The sequence below is a fragment of the Panthera pardus genome, unplaced genomic scaffold, assembly GCF_024362965.1.
Source record: "Panthera pardus isolate Hobbes unplaced genomic scaffold, ASM2436296v1 HiC_scaffold_2, whole genome shotgun sequence".
NCBI lineage: Eukaryota > Metazoa > Chordata > Mammalia > Carnivora > Felidae > Panthera > Panthera pardus.
The window spans coordinates 129,747,506-129,761,138 of record NW_026526765.1 but is presented as its reverse complement, the minus strand read 5'-3'; the positions used below and the strand labels follow the sequence as shown (position 1 = coordinate 129,761,138).

Genomic DNA, 13,633 nt, shown 5'->3' with positions numbered 1-13,633 from the left:
GGTGAAAGACTGAAAGCTTTCCCCTTAAGATCCAAAACAAGAGAAGTGTGCCCACTTTCACCACTACTAGTCAATATTGTACTGGAAGTTCTAGCTACAGCCATTAAACAACTAAAAGAAATTAAATGCATCTAAATTGGAAAGGAAGAAGTAACACAATCTTTATTCACTGATGACATGACCCTATATAGAAAATCTTTAAAAATCCACAAAGAAAAATAGTCATGCTAATAAATTATCAGCGAAGTTGTTGGGTACAAGATAAATACACAAAAAGCTATTGTGATTCTGTATACCACCAAGGAGCTATCTTAAAACTATATTAAGAAAGCAATTCCCTTTATAACAGCATCTAAAAGAATTAAATATTTAGGAATTAATCTAACCAAGGAGGTGAAAGACTTGTATACTAAAAGCTAGAAAGCATTACTAAAAGAATATAAAAGGGACCTAAATAAATGGAGCAGATATCCCATGTTGATGGAAACGAAGACTTAAGTCATTTTTCATATGTCAGTACTATCAAATGGTGTTTCATTTATACAAGATAAATAGCTTTCTGGAGACTGATTACATAAATGTGACCTAACTAATATTACCGAACTGTATGATTAAAAATGGTAAGGATGGTAAATTTTGTTTTACGTATATATATGTTATATATATTTCACCACAACTAAAAATTAAAAAAACACATGTAACTGGAGTAAGGATACACACATAAACCAATGGAATAGTATAGAAAGCCCAGAAATAAAACCTTACATATATGGTCAACTGATTTTCAACAAGAATAGTCTTTTTTTTTTTCTAAGTAGGCTCCACGTCCAGCACAGAGCCCAACACAGAGCCCAATGCAGGGCTTGATCTCACAATCCTGAGATCAAGAGTTAGATGCTTAACTGACTGAGCCACCCAACCATCCCAAGGAAAGGATAGTCTTAAGAATGAATGCTGTTGGGGCACCTGGCCAGCTCAGTTGGTAAAACATAAGACTGTTGATCTTGGGGTTGTGAATTTGAGCCCCACACTGGGTATAGAGATTTCTTTAAAATAATTTTTAAAAAATGAATGCTAAGAAAACTGGATATCCCATGCAACAGAATGAAATTAGATGTTTACCCTACATCATATATAAAAATGAACTCCAAATCCAATAAGTTTAATCTCTTAAGTTTAGTCAAAAATCTAAATTTAAGAGCTAAAACTATAAAAACTCAGTAAAAAACACTGGAGAAAATATTCATGACACTGGATTTGGCAACAATTTCATGGATATAACCAAAGGACTGACAACAACAACAACAACAACAAAAAAACCCAGTTTCATTAAAATTAAGATTTTCTTGCATCAAAGGATACTATCAAGAAGGTGAGGAGACAAAATAATGATTGAGAGAAAATATTTAAAAACTATATATCTGGTAAGGGATTAATATTCAGAAAATATAAAAATTCCTGACACTCAACAACAACAACAAAGCAAACAATATAATTAAAGATGGGCAAAAGACTTGAACAAACATTTCTCTAAAGAAGATATACAAATGGCCAACAAGTACATGAAAAGGTACCCAATATCATTAGTCATTAGGTAAATGCAAATCAAAACCAAAACAAGATACTACTTCACACTTACTAGGATGGCCAAAATCAAAAATGAAAGATAAAAAGTGTTGGCAAGGATGTAGAGAAATTGGAACCCTCCTGCACTGCAGGTGGAAAAATAAAGTGGTGCAGCCCCTGTAGAAAACAGTTTCTCAAGAAGTTAAACATAAGACTACCATATGACCCATATGACCCAGGAATTATAATTCCTACGTACATGTCCAAAGGAACTGGAAGCAGAGATCCAAATAGGTATCTGCAGACCAATGTTCATAGCAGCATTATTCACAGTAGCCAAAAGGGAGAAAGAGTCCAAGTGTCTATTAGCAGATGAATGTATAAACAAAATGTGGCATATACACAATAGAATGCTGTTCAATTCATAGAAAATACGGAAATTTTGTCAACATGGATGACACTTGAAAACATACTCACTGAAATAAGCCAGACACAAAAGGTCAAATATTGCATGATTCCGCTTAAGTAAGTTACATATAATAGTCAAATTCAGAGACAGAAACCAGAATAGCAGTTGCCAGGGGCTAGTAGAAGAATGGAGAGTTATTGTTTTTAATTGTTATATAGTTTATGCTAAAGATGATATTTAAAAAGTTTTGGAATAGGCAGTGGTAATGGGTATACCACTGTCTTGTGAGTGTATTTAATGCCACTGTATTATACATTCACAAATGGTTAAAAAGATAAATATTATGTTATGCATATTATTTATTATGCAATATATTTATTATATATGCATATATGTTATGCATAAATATATTTTATGTTATGCATATGCAAGAGATGATTCTTTAAGAATATATTTTAAAATAGTCAAAATGGCCAAGAAAATAAAAACTAAATCAGCAATGAATTAAGAATGAAAATAACCAATAATACTAAGGATATTTAATATCATAAAGGAATAAAGATAAGAACAGATATAGGCTAATGAATTTTAGACACTAGAAAATACAAAATGAGAAAAGCTGGTAGAAGAAGAAATAGGAAGCTTAAAGAGACCAATAAATATTAAAGAAATAAAAATACATCAAATACCAGTCTCTAAAAAATTCTCGACGTATTGATAGTTTGATTCGTGAGATATAATAAAGTTTCAAGGAAAACATTCTTAAATACCTTCACAAGCTCAGAAAAAGATTCAGAAATATGAGGGAAAGCTCACATAAACATGTGTACACCCAAGCGTGCACATGCACACACATACACCCAAGTGTGCTAATGCAAACGCGCACATGCACCCAGACACATACAACCCAGCTCACCAATGGATGGGTCCTGAAGGACAAAGCTCTCCAGTAATAACCAATCTTTATTTGGATGCTTCAGCACTAAATTTATTTAGATGCTTCAGTACACATCCACTAACTTTCCCAAGTCTTCCTTATCTTCAGATGTTACAAGTTTCAATGCATCTCTTTTCTCAGCCCAGCTATGGGATTTGTTCGGGGAAAAAAATGAGAAAGTAAAAATAATTAATTCAAAATTAAGATATTTTATTTTATAATAAATTTTAAAAGCACATCTCAAATATTCTGACTTTATTATGTACCAGGGCCTAGAATAAGGAATTAAAAACATTATGTCCATTAATCTTCCCAACTATCAATACTAATCAAGTATGAACACCCTCCCCGCCTCCAACTTTACAGATAAAACCAGCTCAGAGAAGTTAAGTTATATGACTTCCCAAAGTCATACAACTGGTAAATAATAGAGTTATGATATAATCCCAGGTAGGTAAACCCCCAAAACCAATGCTTTTAATGACTAAGCTATAATTGCCTCACAGATCAGTAAACACATCACTAATATCTAGTTGATCAGGTTGGAAAGAAGGTAAGTACATCCACACACTGTCAGCTACATATAATCTTTCTGAAAGAACACCACAAGTCCAGATTCTAGCAATTTTATTCCTATGTCTTTCCCTCCAGGAAAAAATAAAGTGTGCAAAGATGTTTTAACAAATTGTTCACTGAATCATTTTCTAAATATTTAAAATGTTCAAGAAAAGAAAATTTATTAAATTATGACATACATATTTAATAAAATATGGCAACATTAAAATAATGATGAAACCCATATTCACTAACAGAAAGGCAACAGCTACCAAGTCATATTATAAAAAAATATTACAATCCAATTTTGGTCAAAACTTAATTTAACTAAATTTGGTTAAAAGAAATAGATATTTTTGTACACAAATTTTTTTTAAAAAGTCTGTACAAAGACATCATGATTGTCTCCATTGAGTAGATTATGAATGCTTTCTACTGTCTTTATTCCTACAACTGTCATGTTGTTGCCAACTCTGCTGTCATGCTGGAAATCCCCTTCCAGCTTCCTAAAAAAATAACTCAGTTCAGGCATCCACCCTCTTCCACAGAGCAATTTGCTTCAAGGAATTCTAGGGCCATCAACTGATCATGTACTGAGCAGTCCAAGGCTCTAAGCTAATCATAGTGGTGCTGTTCCGCTGGCCAGTCATTTGTTTCGTAATGGGCAAGTATTCCAATTTAGGTCAAGACATACACTTACTGAGAGACATCAGAAAAGGTTTGTTCAATGTTATAAATAAAAGTAAACAATAACTCTTTAGCTGTATATTGTGCTATGTCTAAATATGACACCTAAAACTATTAAAGACATCTTGGTTGAAGATAGTTAATCTGAAGAGAAGCAGATATGTTAAAAGAAGCAGAGAGAAAAGAAAAACATCCTGAGTTCATAACATTGTTGAGCCTCAATAAACTAGCCCTAAAATTGCCTGAACTTGGGATTTCTTTTTACATGTGACATTACATATTTTGTTTAAGGTATTACCTTCTACCAAAAGCATCTCTAATTTAAAATATTTCTGAATAGTCCTCATTTTGTTTGTAATGTGAATGTATGGTTTTTTCATCTATACTTAGAAATATGGGATGCTTTGCTGGCTCAGTCAGTTAAGCATCCGACTTTGGCTCAGGTCATTATCTCAGAGTTTGTGAGTTTAAGCCCTGCATTGGTCTCTGCATTGACAGTGTGGAGCCTGCTTGGGATTCTCTCTCTCTCTCTCTCTCTCTCTCTCTGCCTCCCAAACCATTAGCATTCTCTCTTTCAAAATAAATAAATAAACTTGAAAAAATATATAATTGTTAATACAGCCAGGAGAGGTGTCTGGGTGGCTCGGTTGGTTGAGCGTTCAACTCTTGATTTTGACTCAGGTTAGAATCTCAGGGTCATGGGGTCGGGACCTGCGTCAGGCTCTGCTGGAACCTTCTTGGAATTCTCTTCCTCCCGTTTTACGTGCCCCCCTCCCTGAGCTCTCACCGTCTCTAAAAAGAAAAGAAAAAAGAAAAGAAAAGGAAAAGAAAAGAGGAAAGAAAAGAGAAAAGAAAAGAAAAAAGAAAAGAAAGCAAGCCAGGATACTACCAACGGGTCTCAATAGGTCAGGCAGCTGACTATACATTGTGGGAAGAGTACCAGTAACTGGGCATTCAAGTTGTAAGCAGAACCCTAGGGAAGCAACAAGCCGACACAGAGCCTGCACTGGAGTCTGGTCTTCTCCAGCCAGCTGAAGAGGTGAGCATTCTTAATAAAGCAACAGTCCCTTTCTACTCCAACCTCAAGAACCCTGGATTCATGCCCTAACTGTCCAGGTACCACTCAAGACCCCAAGGAGAATACATGGAACAGCTGACAATTAGGAAAGTCCAATACAAGACACGGTAAAATGACTAATTTCAAAGTAAGCATGTGAACTTTCAAGTCCACATTTTTTGAGCATGAACTAGGAAGTGGGACAGCTTTCTAAATCTTATCAAGGCTTGTGAGCAGCCTAGATTTTAAATGGACCCTAAAAATAGACAACTGGAAAAATAAGTGAAAACGTAGGTTTCTAGGTAGAAGCTGTATGAAGACAATTTCAAAGCAGAGACTACTAGGGAAAAACTGATGAGATCAGACTGGCTGAAACAGAGGGTGGGTGTAGGGGAGCAAGGGGATTTAAAGCTCCAAGTGACTAGAGACCACATGAAGAGATAACAGCATTCAACCTGCCCTATCAACTCTTCATTAGGCTGATGAGATGAAAGATGAGACGGGTAGAAGCCAATGGGGACAGAAGGTAGGAACCAAAGTAACGGTGATTACTATCTTTTTTTGGCAGAAGTAAGTTTTTGCATTACATCTTTAAGAATTATATGTCTACTCATGTTTTCAGATTTGGTAATTTATATTTTTCTAAGATATTTCATTTAACTTTTTAAAATTATTAGATACAGTTGTTCATAAAATCCTCTATTAATTAAAAAAATTAGAGTTGTGATAAAATACATATAAAATTTACCATCTTAACCATTTTGAAGTGTGCAGTTCATTAAAGTTACCTATGTTCACACTGATGTGCAACCAATCGCCAGAATTTTACATCTTATAAAACTGAAACTACATCCATTGAACAAGAACTCCCCATTTTCCTCTCTCCTGCTGGCCCCTGGCAACCACCATTCAACTTTCTGTATTTATGAATCTCACTATTCTAGATACCTCACATAAGTGGAATCATACAATATAAATCTTTTTATGATAATCTAGATGCATCCTCAAGTTTTGATATATAATATTTTTGTTATATTCATTCCACTATATTCCTAATTTCTATGATGATAAATATTTCCTAATTTCTATAATGATATTATTACTGTCTAATTAGCTACTTATTTGAATATTTAAATTTTTATTTTTTATTTTTGTTTGCATTTTATTATTTTTTAAATATGAAATTTATTGGCAAATTTGTTTCCATACAACACCCAGTGCTCATCCCAACAGGTGCCCTCCTCAATGCCCATCACCCATTTTCCCTTCCCTCCCATGTCCCATCAACCCTCAGTTTATTCTCAGTTTTTAAGAGTCTCTAATGGTTTGCCTCCTTCCCTCTCTGTAAGTTTTTTTCCCCCCTTAACCTCCCCCATGGTCTTCTGTTAAGTTTCTCAGGATCCACATAAGAGTGAAAACATATGGTATCTGGCCTTCTCTGTATGACTTATTTCACTTAGCATAACACTCTCCAGTTCCATCCATGTTGCTACAAAAGGCCATAGTTCATTCTTTCTCATTGCCAAGTAGTATTCCATTGTGTATATAAACCACAATTTCTTTATCCAGTCATCAGTTGATGGACATTTAGGCTCTTTCCATAATTTGGCTATTGTTGAGAGTGCTGCTATAAACATTGGGGTACAAGTGCCCCTAGGCATCAGCACTCCCGTATCCCTTGGGTAAATTCCTAGCAGTGCCATTGCTGGGTCATAGGGTAGATCTATTTTTAATTTTTTGAGGAAACTCCACACTGTTTCCCAGAGTGGCTGCACCAGTTTGCATTCCCACCAACAGTGCAAGAGGGTTCCCGTTTCTCCACATCCTCTCCAGCATCTATAGTCTCCTGATTTGTTCATTTTAGCCACTCTGACTGGCATGAACATAGTATCTCAGTGTGATTTTGATTTGTATTTCCCTGATGAAGAGCGACGTTGAGCATCTTTTCATGTGCCTGTTAGCCATCTGGATGTCTTCTTTAGAAAAGTGTCTATTCATGTCTTCTGCCTATTTCTTCACTGGGTTATTTGTTTTTCAGGTGTGGAGTTTCAGGTGTGGAGTTTCAGATTTTGGATACTAGCCCTTTGTCCGATATGTCATTTGCAAATATCTTTTCCCATTCCGTTGGTTGTCTTTTAGTTTTGTTGATTGTTTCCTTTGCAGTGCAGAAGCTTTTTATCTTCATGAGGTCCCAGTAGTTCATTTTTGCTTTTAATTCCCTTGCCTTTGAGGATGTGTCAGGGGATGTGCCTTTGGGGATGAGGTCAGAGAGTTTTTTTCCTGCTTTCTCCTGTGACTTTGCTGAATTCATGTGTCAGTTCTAGCAGACTTTTGGTGTCTTCATTAGGCTGATGAGATGAAAGATGAGACGGGTAGAAGCCAATGGGGACAGAAGGTAGGAACCAAAGTAACGGTGATTACTATCTTTTTTTGGCAGAAGTAATACCCAGTGCTTATCCCAACAGTGCCCTCCTCAATGCCCATCACCCATTTCCCCCTCCCTCCCACCCCCCATCAACCCTCAGTTCTCAGTTTTTAAGAGTCTCTTATGTTTTGGCTCCCTCCCACTCTAACCCTTTTTCTTTTTCCTTCCCTGCCCCCATGGTCTTCTGTTAAGTTTCTCAGGATCCACGTAAGAGTGAAAACATATGGTATCTGGCCTTCTCTGTATGACTTATTTCACTCAGCATAACACTCTCCAGTTCCATCCACGTTGCTACAAAAGGCCATATTTCATTCTTTCTCATTGTCACATAGTATTCCATTGTGTATATAAACCACAATTTCTTTATCCATTCATCAGTTAATGGACATTTAGGCTCTTTCCATAATTTGACTATTGTTGAAAGTGCTGCTGTAAACATTGGGGTACAAGTGCCCCTAGGCATCAGCACTCCCGTATCCCTTGGGTAAATTCCTAGCAGTGCCATTGCTGGGTCATAGGGTAGATCTATTTTTAATTTTTTGAGGAATCTCCACACTGTTTTCCAGAGTGGCTGCACTAGTTTGCATTCCCACCAATAGTGCAAGAGGTTTCCCATTTCTCCACATCCTCGCCAGCATCTCTAGTCTTGTCTCCTGATTTGTTCATTTTAGCCACTCTGACTGGCAATAATGTGGTATCTCAGTGTGGTTTTGATTTGTATTTCCCTGATGAGGAGCGATGTTAAGCATCCTTTCATGTGTCTGTTAGCCATCTGGATGTCTTCTTTAGAGAAGTGTCTATTCATGTTTTCTTCCCATTTCTTCGCTGGATTATTTGTTTTTCGGGTGTGGAGTTTGGTGAGCTCTTAATAGATTTTGGATAGTAGCCATTTGTCTGATACGTCATTTGCAAATATCTTTTCCCATTCCGTTGGTTGTCTTTTAGTTTTGTTGATTGTTTCCTTTGCAGTGCAGAAGCTTTTTATCTTCGTGAGGTCCCAGTAGTTCTTTTTTGCTTTTAACTCCCTTGCCTTTGGGGATGTGTCAAGTAAGAAATTGCTGCGGCTGAGGTCAGAGAGGTTTTTTCCTGCTTTCTCCTCTAGGGTTTTGATGGTATCCTGTCTCACATTCAGGTCTTTTATCCATTTTGAGTTTTTGTGAGTGGTGTAAGAAAGTAGTCTAGTTTCATGCTTCTGCATTTTGCTGTCCAGTTCTCCCAGCACCATTTGTTATGTTATGTTTTGGCTCCCTCCTCCCTATGTCCAGTTCTCCCAGCACCAGCACTGTCTTTTGTCCATTGGATATTCTTTCCTGCTTTGTCAAAGATTAGTTGGCCATACTTTTGTAGGTCTAATTCTGGGGTTTCTATTCTATTCCATTGGTCTATGTGTCTGTTTTTGTGCCAATACCATGCTGTCTTGATGTTTACAGCTTTGTAGTAGAGGCTAAAGTCTGGGAATGTGATGCCTCCCGCTTTGGTCTTCTTCAAAATTACTTTAGCTATTCGGGGTCTTTTGTGGTTCCATACAAATTTTAGGATGGCTTGTTCTAGCTTCAAGAAGAATGCTGGTGCAATTTTGATTGGGATTGCATTGAATGTGTAGATAGCTTTGGGTAGTTTTGACATTTTAACAATATTTATTCTTCCAATCCATGAGCATGGAATGTTTTTCCATTTCTTTGTATCTTCTTCAATTTCCTTCATCAGCTTTCTATAGTTTTCAGCATACAGATCTTTTACATCTTTGGTTAGGTTTATTCCTAGGTATTTTATGCTTCTTGGTTCCATTGTGATTGGGATCAGTTTCTTTATTTGTCTTTCTATTGCTTCATTATTAGTGTATAAGAATGCAACTGATTTCTGTACGTTGATTTTGTATCCTGTGACTTTGCTGAATTCATGTGTCAGTTCTAGCAGACTTTTGGTGGAGTCTATCAGATTTTCCATGTATAATATCATGTCATCTGCAAAAAGTGAAAGCTTGACTTCATCTTTACCAATTTTGATGCCTTTGATTTCCTTTTGTTTGACTGCTGATGCTAGAACTTCCAACACTATGTTAAACAACAGCAGTGAGAGTGGACATCCCTGTCGTGTTCCTGATCTCGGGGGAAAGCTCTCAGTTTTTCCCCATTGAGGATGATATTAGCTGTGATCTTTTCATAAATGGCTTTTATGATGTTTAAGTATGTTCCTTCTGTCCCGACTTTCTCGAGGGTTTTTATTAAGAAAGGATGCTGAATTTTGTCAAAGGCTTTTTCTGCATCAGTTGACAGGATCATATGGTTCGTATTTTTTCTTTTATTAATGTGATGTATCACATTGATTGATTTGCGAATGTTGAACCAGCCCTGTAGCCCAGGAATGAATCCCACTTGATCATGGTGAATAATTCTTTTTATATGCTGTTGAATTCGATTTGCTAGTATCTTGTTGAGAATTTTTGCATCCATATTCATCAGGGATATTGGCCTGTAGTTCTCTTTTTTTACTGGGTCTCTGTCTGGTTTAGGAATCAAAGTAATGCTGGCTTCATAGAATGAGTCTGGAAGTTTTCCTTCCCTTTCTATTTTTTGGAACAGCTTGAGAAGGATAGGTATTATCTCTGCTTAAAATGTCTGGTAGACTTCCCCAGGGAAGCCATCTGGTCCTGGGCTCTTATTTGTTGGGAGATTTTTGACAACTGATTCAATTTCTTCACTGGTTATGGTCTATTCGAGTTTTCTATTTCTTCCTGCTTGAGTTTTGGAAGTGTGTGGGTGTTTAGGAATTTGTCCATTTCTCCCAGGTTGTCCAGAGACTAGGTATTTTGAGAACATCATCGAAGTAAAACAGCTCTTGAGCCCCACTGAAAATGACCTTACCAAGTTCTCCTGACCATTGACACTGATGGATTAGAGCACTGAGCCCTATGACTGTGGGAGCATGGAGCCTTCGATAATCATCTCACAGCTGAGGAGTCTCCACCTGACATCTAGTGTGTAGAGATGCTGTAGACCTCCAAATCACATAGACAAGGGAGAGGAGAAGCTGACATCAAGGTAGACTGCTTCTGCCATAGATGCCAGAACAACATTTCATACTTCAATTAAACAGAATCTTTTCTTGTCTTCCTTTCCTTTACTCTGTAATTGGCCTGGAAAGAGAACTTGCTCATTTGTGTCTCCCAGACCATTGCTAAGGGGGGTAACCTTCCAGCCTATTGGATTTGTCATCAAAAATTTTGATCTGTCCATGGTGCTAGAGACCGCCCTGGTCCACCCTGTAATGAATTTCTTTTCCTAATGTCACCATAAACTATAGTCGAACCCCATTAGTAGTCTCTTACCAAGTTCACCTTTGATGGCCAGAACAACTTGTGCTTTATTTTACCTTTCTTCAGTTATAACTGTATGCACCCAATTAGATACAACTCCTTATATAAATCTTAGTACACTTGCACCCCATTTTCTCAGGATTATCTATCAGATTTGCCACAACTCTCTAAGAGTTGTCACCAGCACCACCTATCTTTGCAAAGTATTGAGAATGACTCATTCTTTCAGGCTAGATTTTCTCCACATATGCACTGAAAACCTGATCTCTTGCTTGAATAGATAAACACAGAAATCCTACCACCCTAATGGGAATGATTTGTGCCCTGACAGGGTTTGTCTATGTCTATGGTGGTTATTATTCTTGGGTCTATGAATGCCTAGGTTGTGGGAAGATAGCTGAGCAATGCTTCTTAGGTTATCTAACTAACTTTTCACAAAGAAACTTTTCACAAGGAAACTAGACATCTCAATGACCAACTTTCCTGGATCTACATTGTCAAATTAGAAAGGAACTACCAGGAGGCATTCATGATTAAGGATTTGCTTCCTTTGACAGGGCCGTGTTCCCTGGTTAGGAGTAAGTGAAAATGAAAATATGATCAAAACTCTCTCCTTGGGTACCTGGGTGGCTCAGTCGGTTAAGCATGCAACTCTTGATATTGGCTCAGGTCAGGATCTTGTAATCATGAGATCAAGCCTCAAGTTGGGCTGTGCACTGAGTGTGGAGCCTGCTTGGGATATTCTCTCTCTCTCTTTCTCTCTCTCATTCCCCCTGCCCCGTCCCTGCCATGCTTGTGCACTCACTCTCTCTCAACATAAATAAACATTAAAAACAAAACAAACCCTCTCCTTTATTGTTGAAGATACTGCAGCATCTCGTGCTAGGACAATAGCTTCCCAATAAAGATTCTCTAGACTCTCTGGCCAAAGTTGTTATTAATAATAGAACAACTCTTGATTATCTTTTAGCTGAGCAAGGATGTGTCTGTGGTGTGGCTAACACTACCTGCTATGTCTGGATTCACTCTGCTGGGGAAGTTGAAAGTCACTTACCTAAGATCACAGATTAAGCTGCTTGAATTAAAAGGGTGACTCCTTCACTGGAGTCTTTCTTTGACTTATTTGATTTTGATTTTTTTTTTTTTGGGGGGGGTCTTGGGGACTATAGCTCCAAAGTACACTCCAAACATTGGGAATTACCCTGCTTTTAGTAATGATAATAATCTTCCTGGTGCCTATATTTTTATTGGAGCACTTAGTCCATTTACATTCAAAGTAATTATTGATAGGTATGCACTTATTACCATGTTGTTACCTTATAGTTGTTTTCGTAGTTTCTATCTGTTCCTTTGTTGTTCTCTTCCCTTGTGGTGTAATGGCTTTCTTTAGTGCTATGCTTGGATTCCTTTCTCTTTATTTTCTGCTTGTCTACTACAGGTTATTGATTTCTGGTTACCTTTACATTTATATATAACATTCTGTACAGTCTATATTAAGCAGTCTATATATATTAAGATGATGGTTGCTAAAATTTGAACCCATTCTAAATCACTAAATTTGCACTCCTCTCCCACGTTTTATGTACATGATGTCACACTTTATTTACATCCTATTATTTTGTAAATCTTTTGAGTTATTTTATTGCTTTTGTGCTATAACTTCTGGACTGGCTTATAAGTGATTATTATTTTTGTTATGTTTATATGTATCTCTGAAATTTTTTCCTTTCCTAATTTTCTTACTCCTGTTTATGGTCTTTTCTTTCCACTCAAAGAATTACCTTTTATTTAAGTTTCTTGAAAGACTGGTTTAGTGAATGAATTCCTTCAACTTTTGTTTTCCTGGAAAATTGTTTATCTCTCCTTCTATTCTGAATGATAGGCTTGACAGAATATTCTTGACTGCAAGTTTTTCTCTTTAAGTGCTGTGAATATATCATGCCACTCCCTTCTGGCCTGCAAAGTTTCTGCTGAAAATTCAGTTGATAGCCTTATGGGGTTTGCCTTCTATTTAACTGTCTTATCTTCACTTGCTGCTTTTAAAATTCTCTCTTTATCACTATTTTTGGTCTTTTTTTTTAAGTTAGTCTATTTATTTATGTAATCTTTACATCTAATGTGAGGCTCAAACTCACAATCCTGAGATGAATAGTCATGTGCTCCTCTGAGCCATCCAGGCACCCCTACTTTTGGTCATTTTACTTATTGTGTATCTTGCTGTGGACCTCTTTGGGGGATCTCTGTGCTTCCTGGATCTGGATTTCTGTTTCATTCCCCAGATTCAGGAAATTTTCTTCAAATAAATTATTTCTTCAAATAAATTTTCTGCTCCCTTATTCTCTTTTCCTTTGGGGATTCCTATAACACCAGTGTTATTACATCTGATAATATGCTGAGTTCCCTTAACATATTCAAGTTTTTATTCTTTTTTTATTTTTGCTGTTCAGTTTGGTTGCTTTCTATTACTCTGTCTTCCAGTTCTCTGATCCATTATTGTGCTTCCTCTAGTCTACTATTTATTCTCTTGAATGTATTTTAAATTTCATTTATTAACTTCTCATCTCTGCTTCTTTTTCCTATTTTCTATCTTTTTGTTGAAGGTGTCACTATGATCATCCACTTTTTTCTCAAGTCCAGCAAGTATCTTTATGACCATTACTCTGAATTCTCTACCATGCATA

The 13,633-nt window shown here is 36.7% G+C and overlaps 1 long non-coding RNA gene across 1 annotated transcript in view; it reads right to left on the bottom strand.

Annotated features, from left to right (window-relative positions):
• Window positions 1–2,920: 2,920 nt before the first annotated feature.
• LOC128778367 (uncharacterized) overlaps window positions 2,921–13,633 on the bottom strand; it is a 28,569-nt gene continuing 17,856 nt past the window's right edge. The window contains exon 3 of the long non-coding RNA XR_008423974.1: window positions 2,921–3,058. This is a non-coding gene — a long non-coding RNA (uncharacterized LOC128778367). The remainder of the gene's footprint in view (window positions 3,059–13,633) is intronic.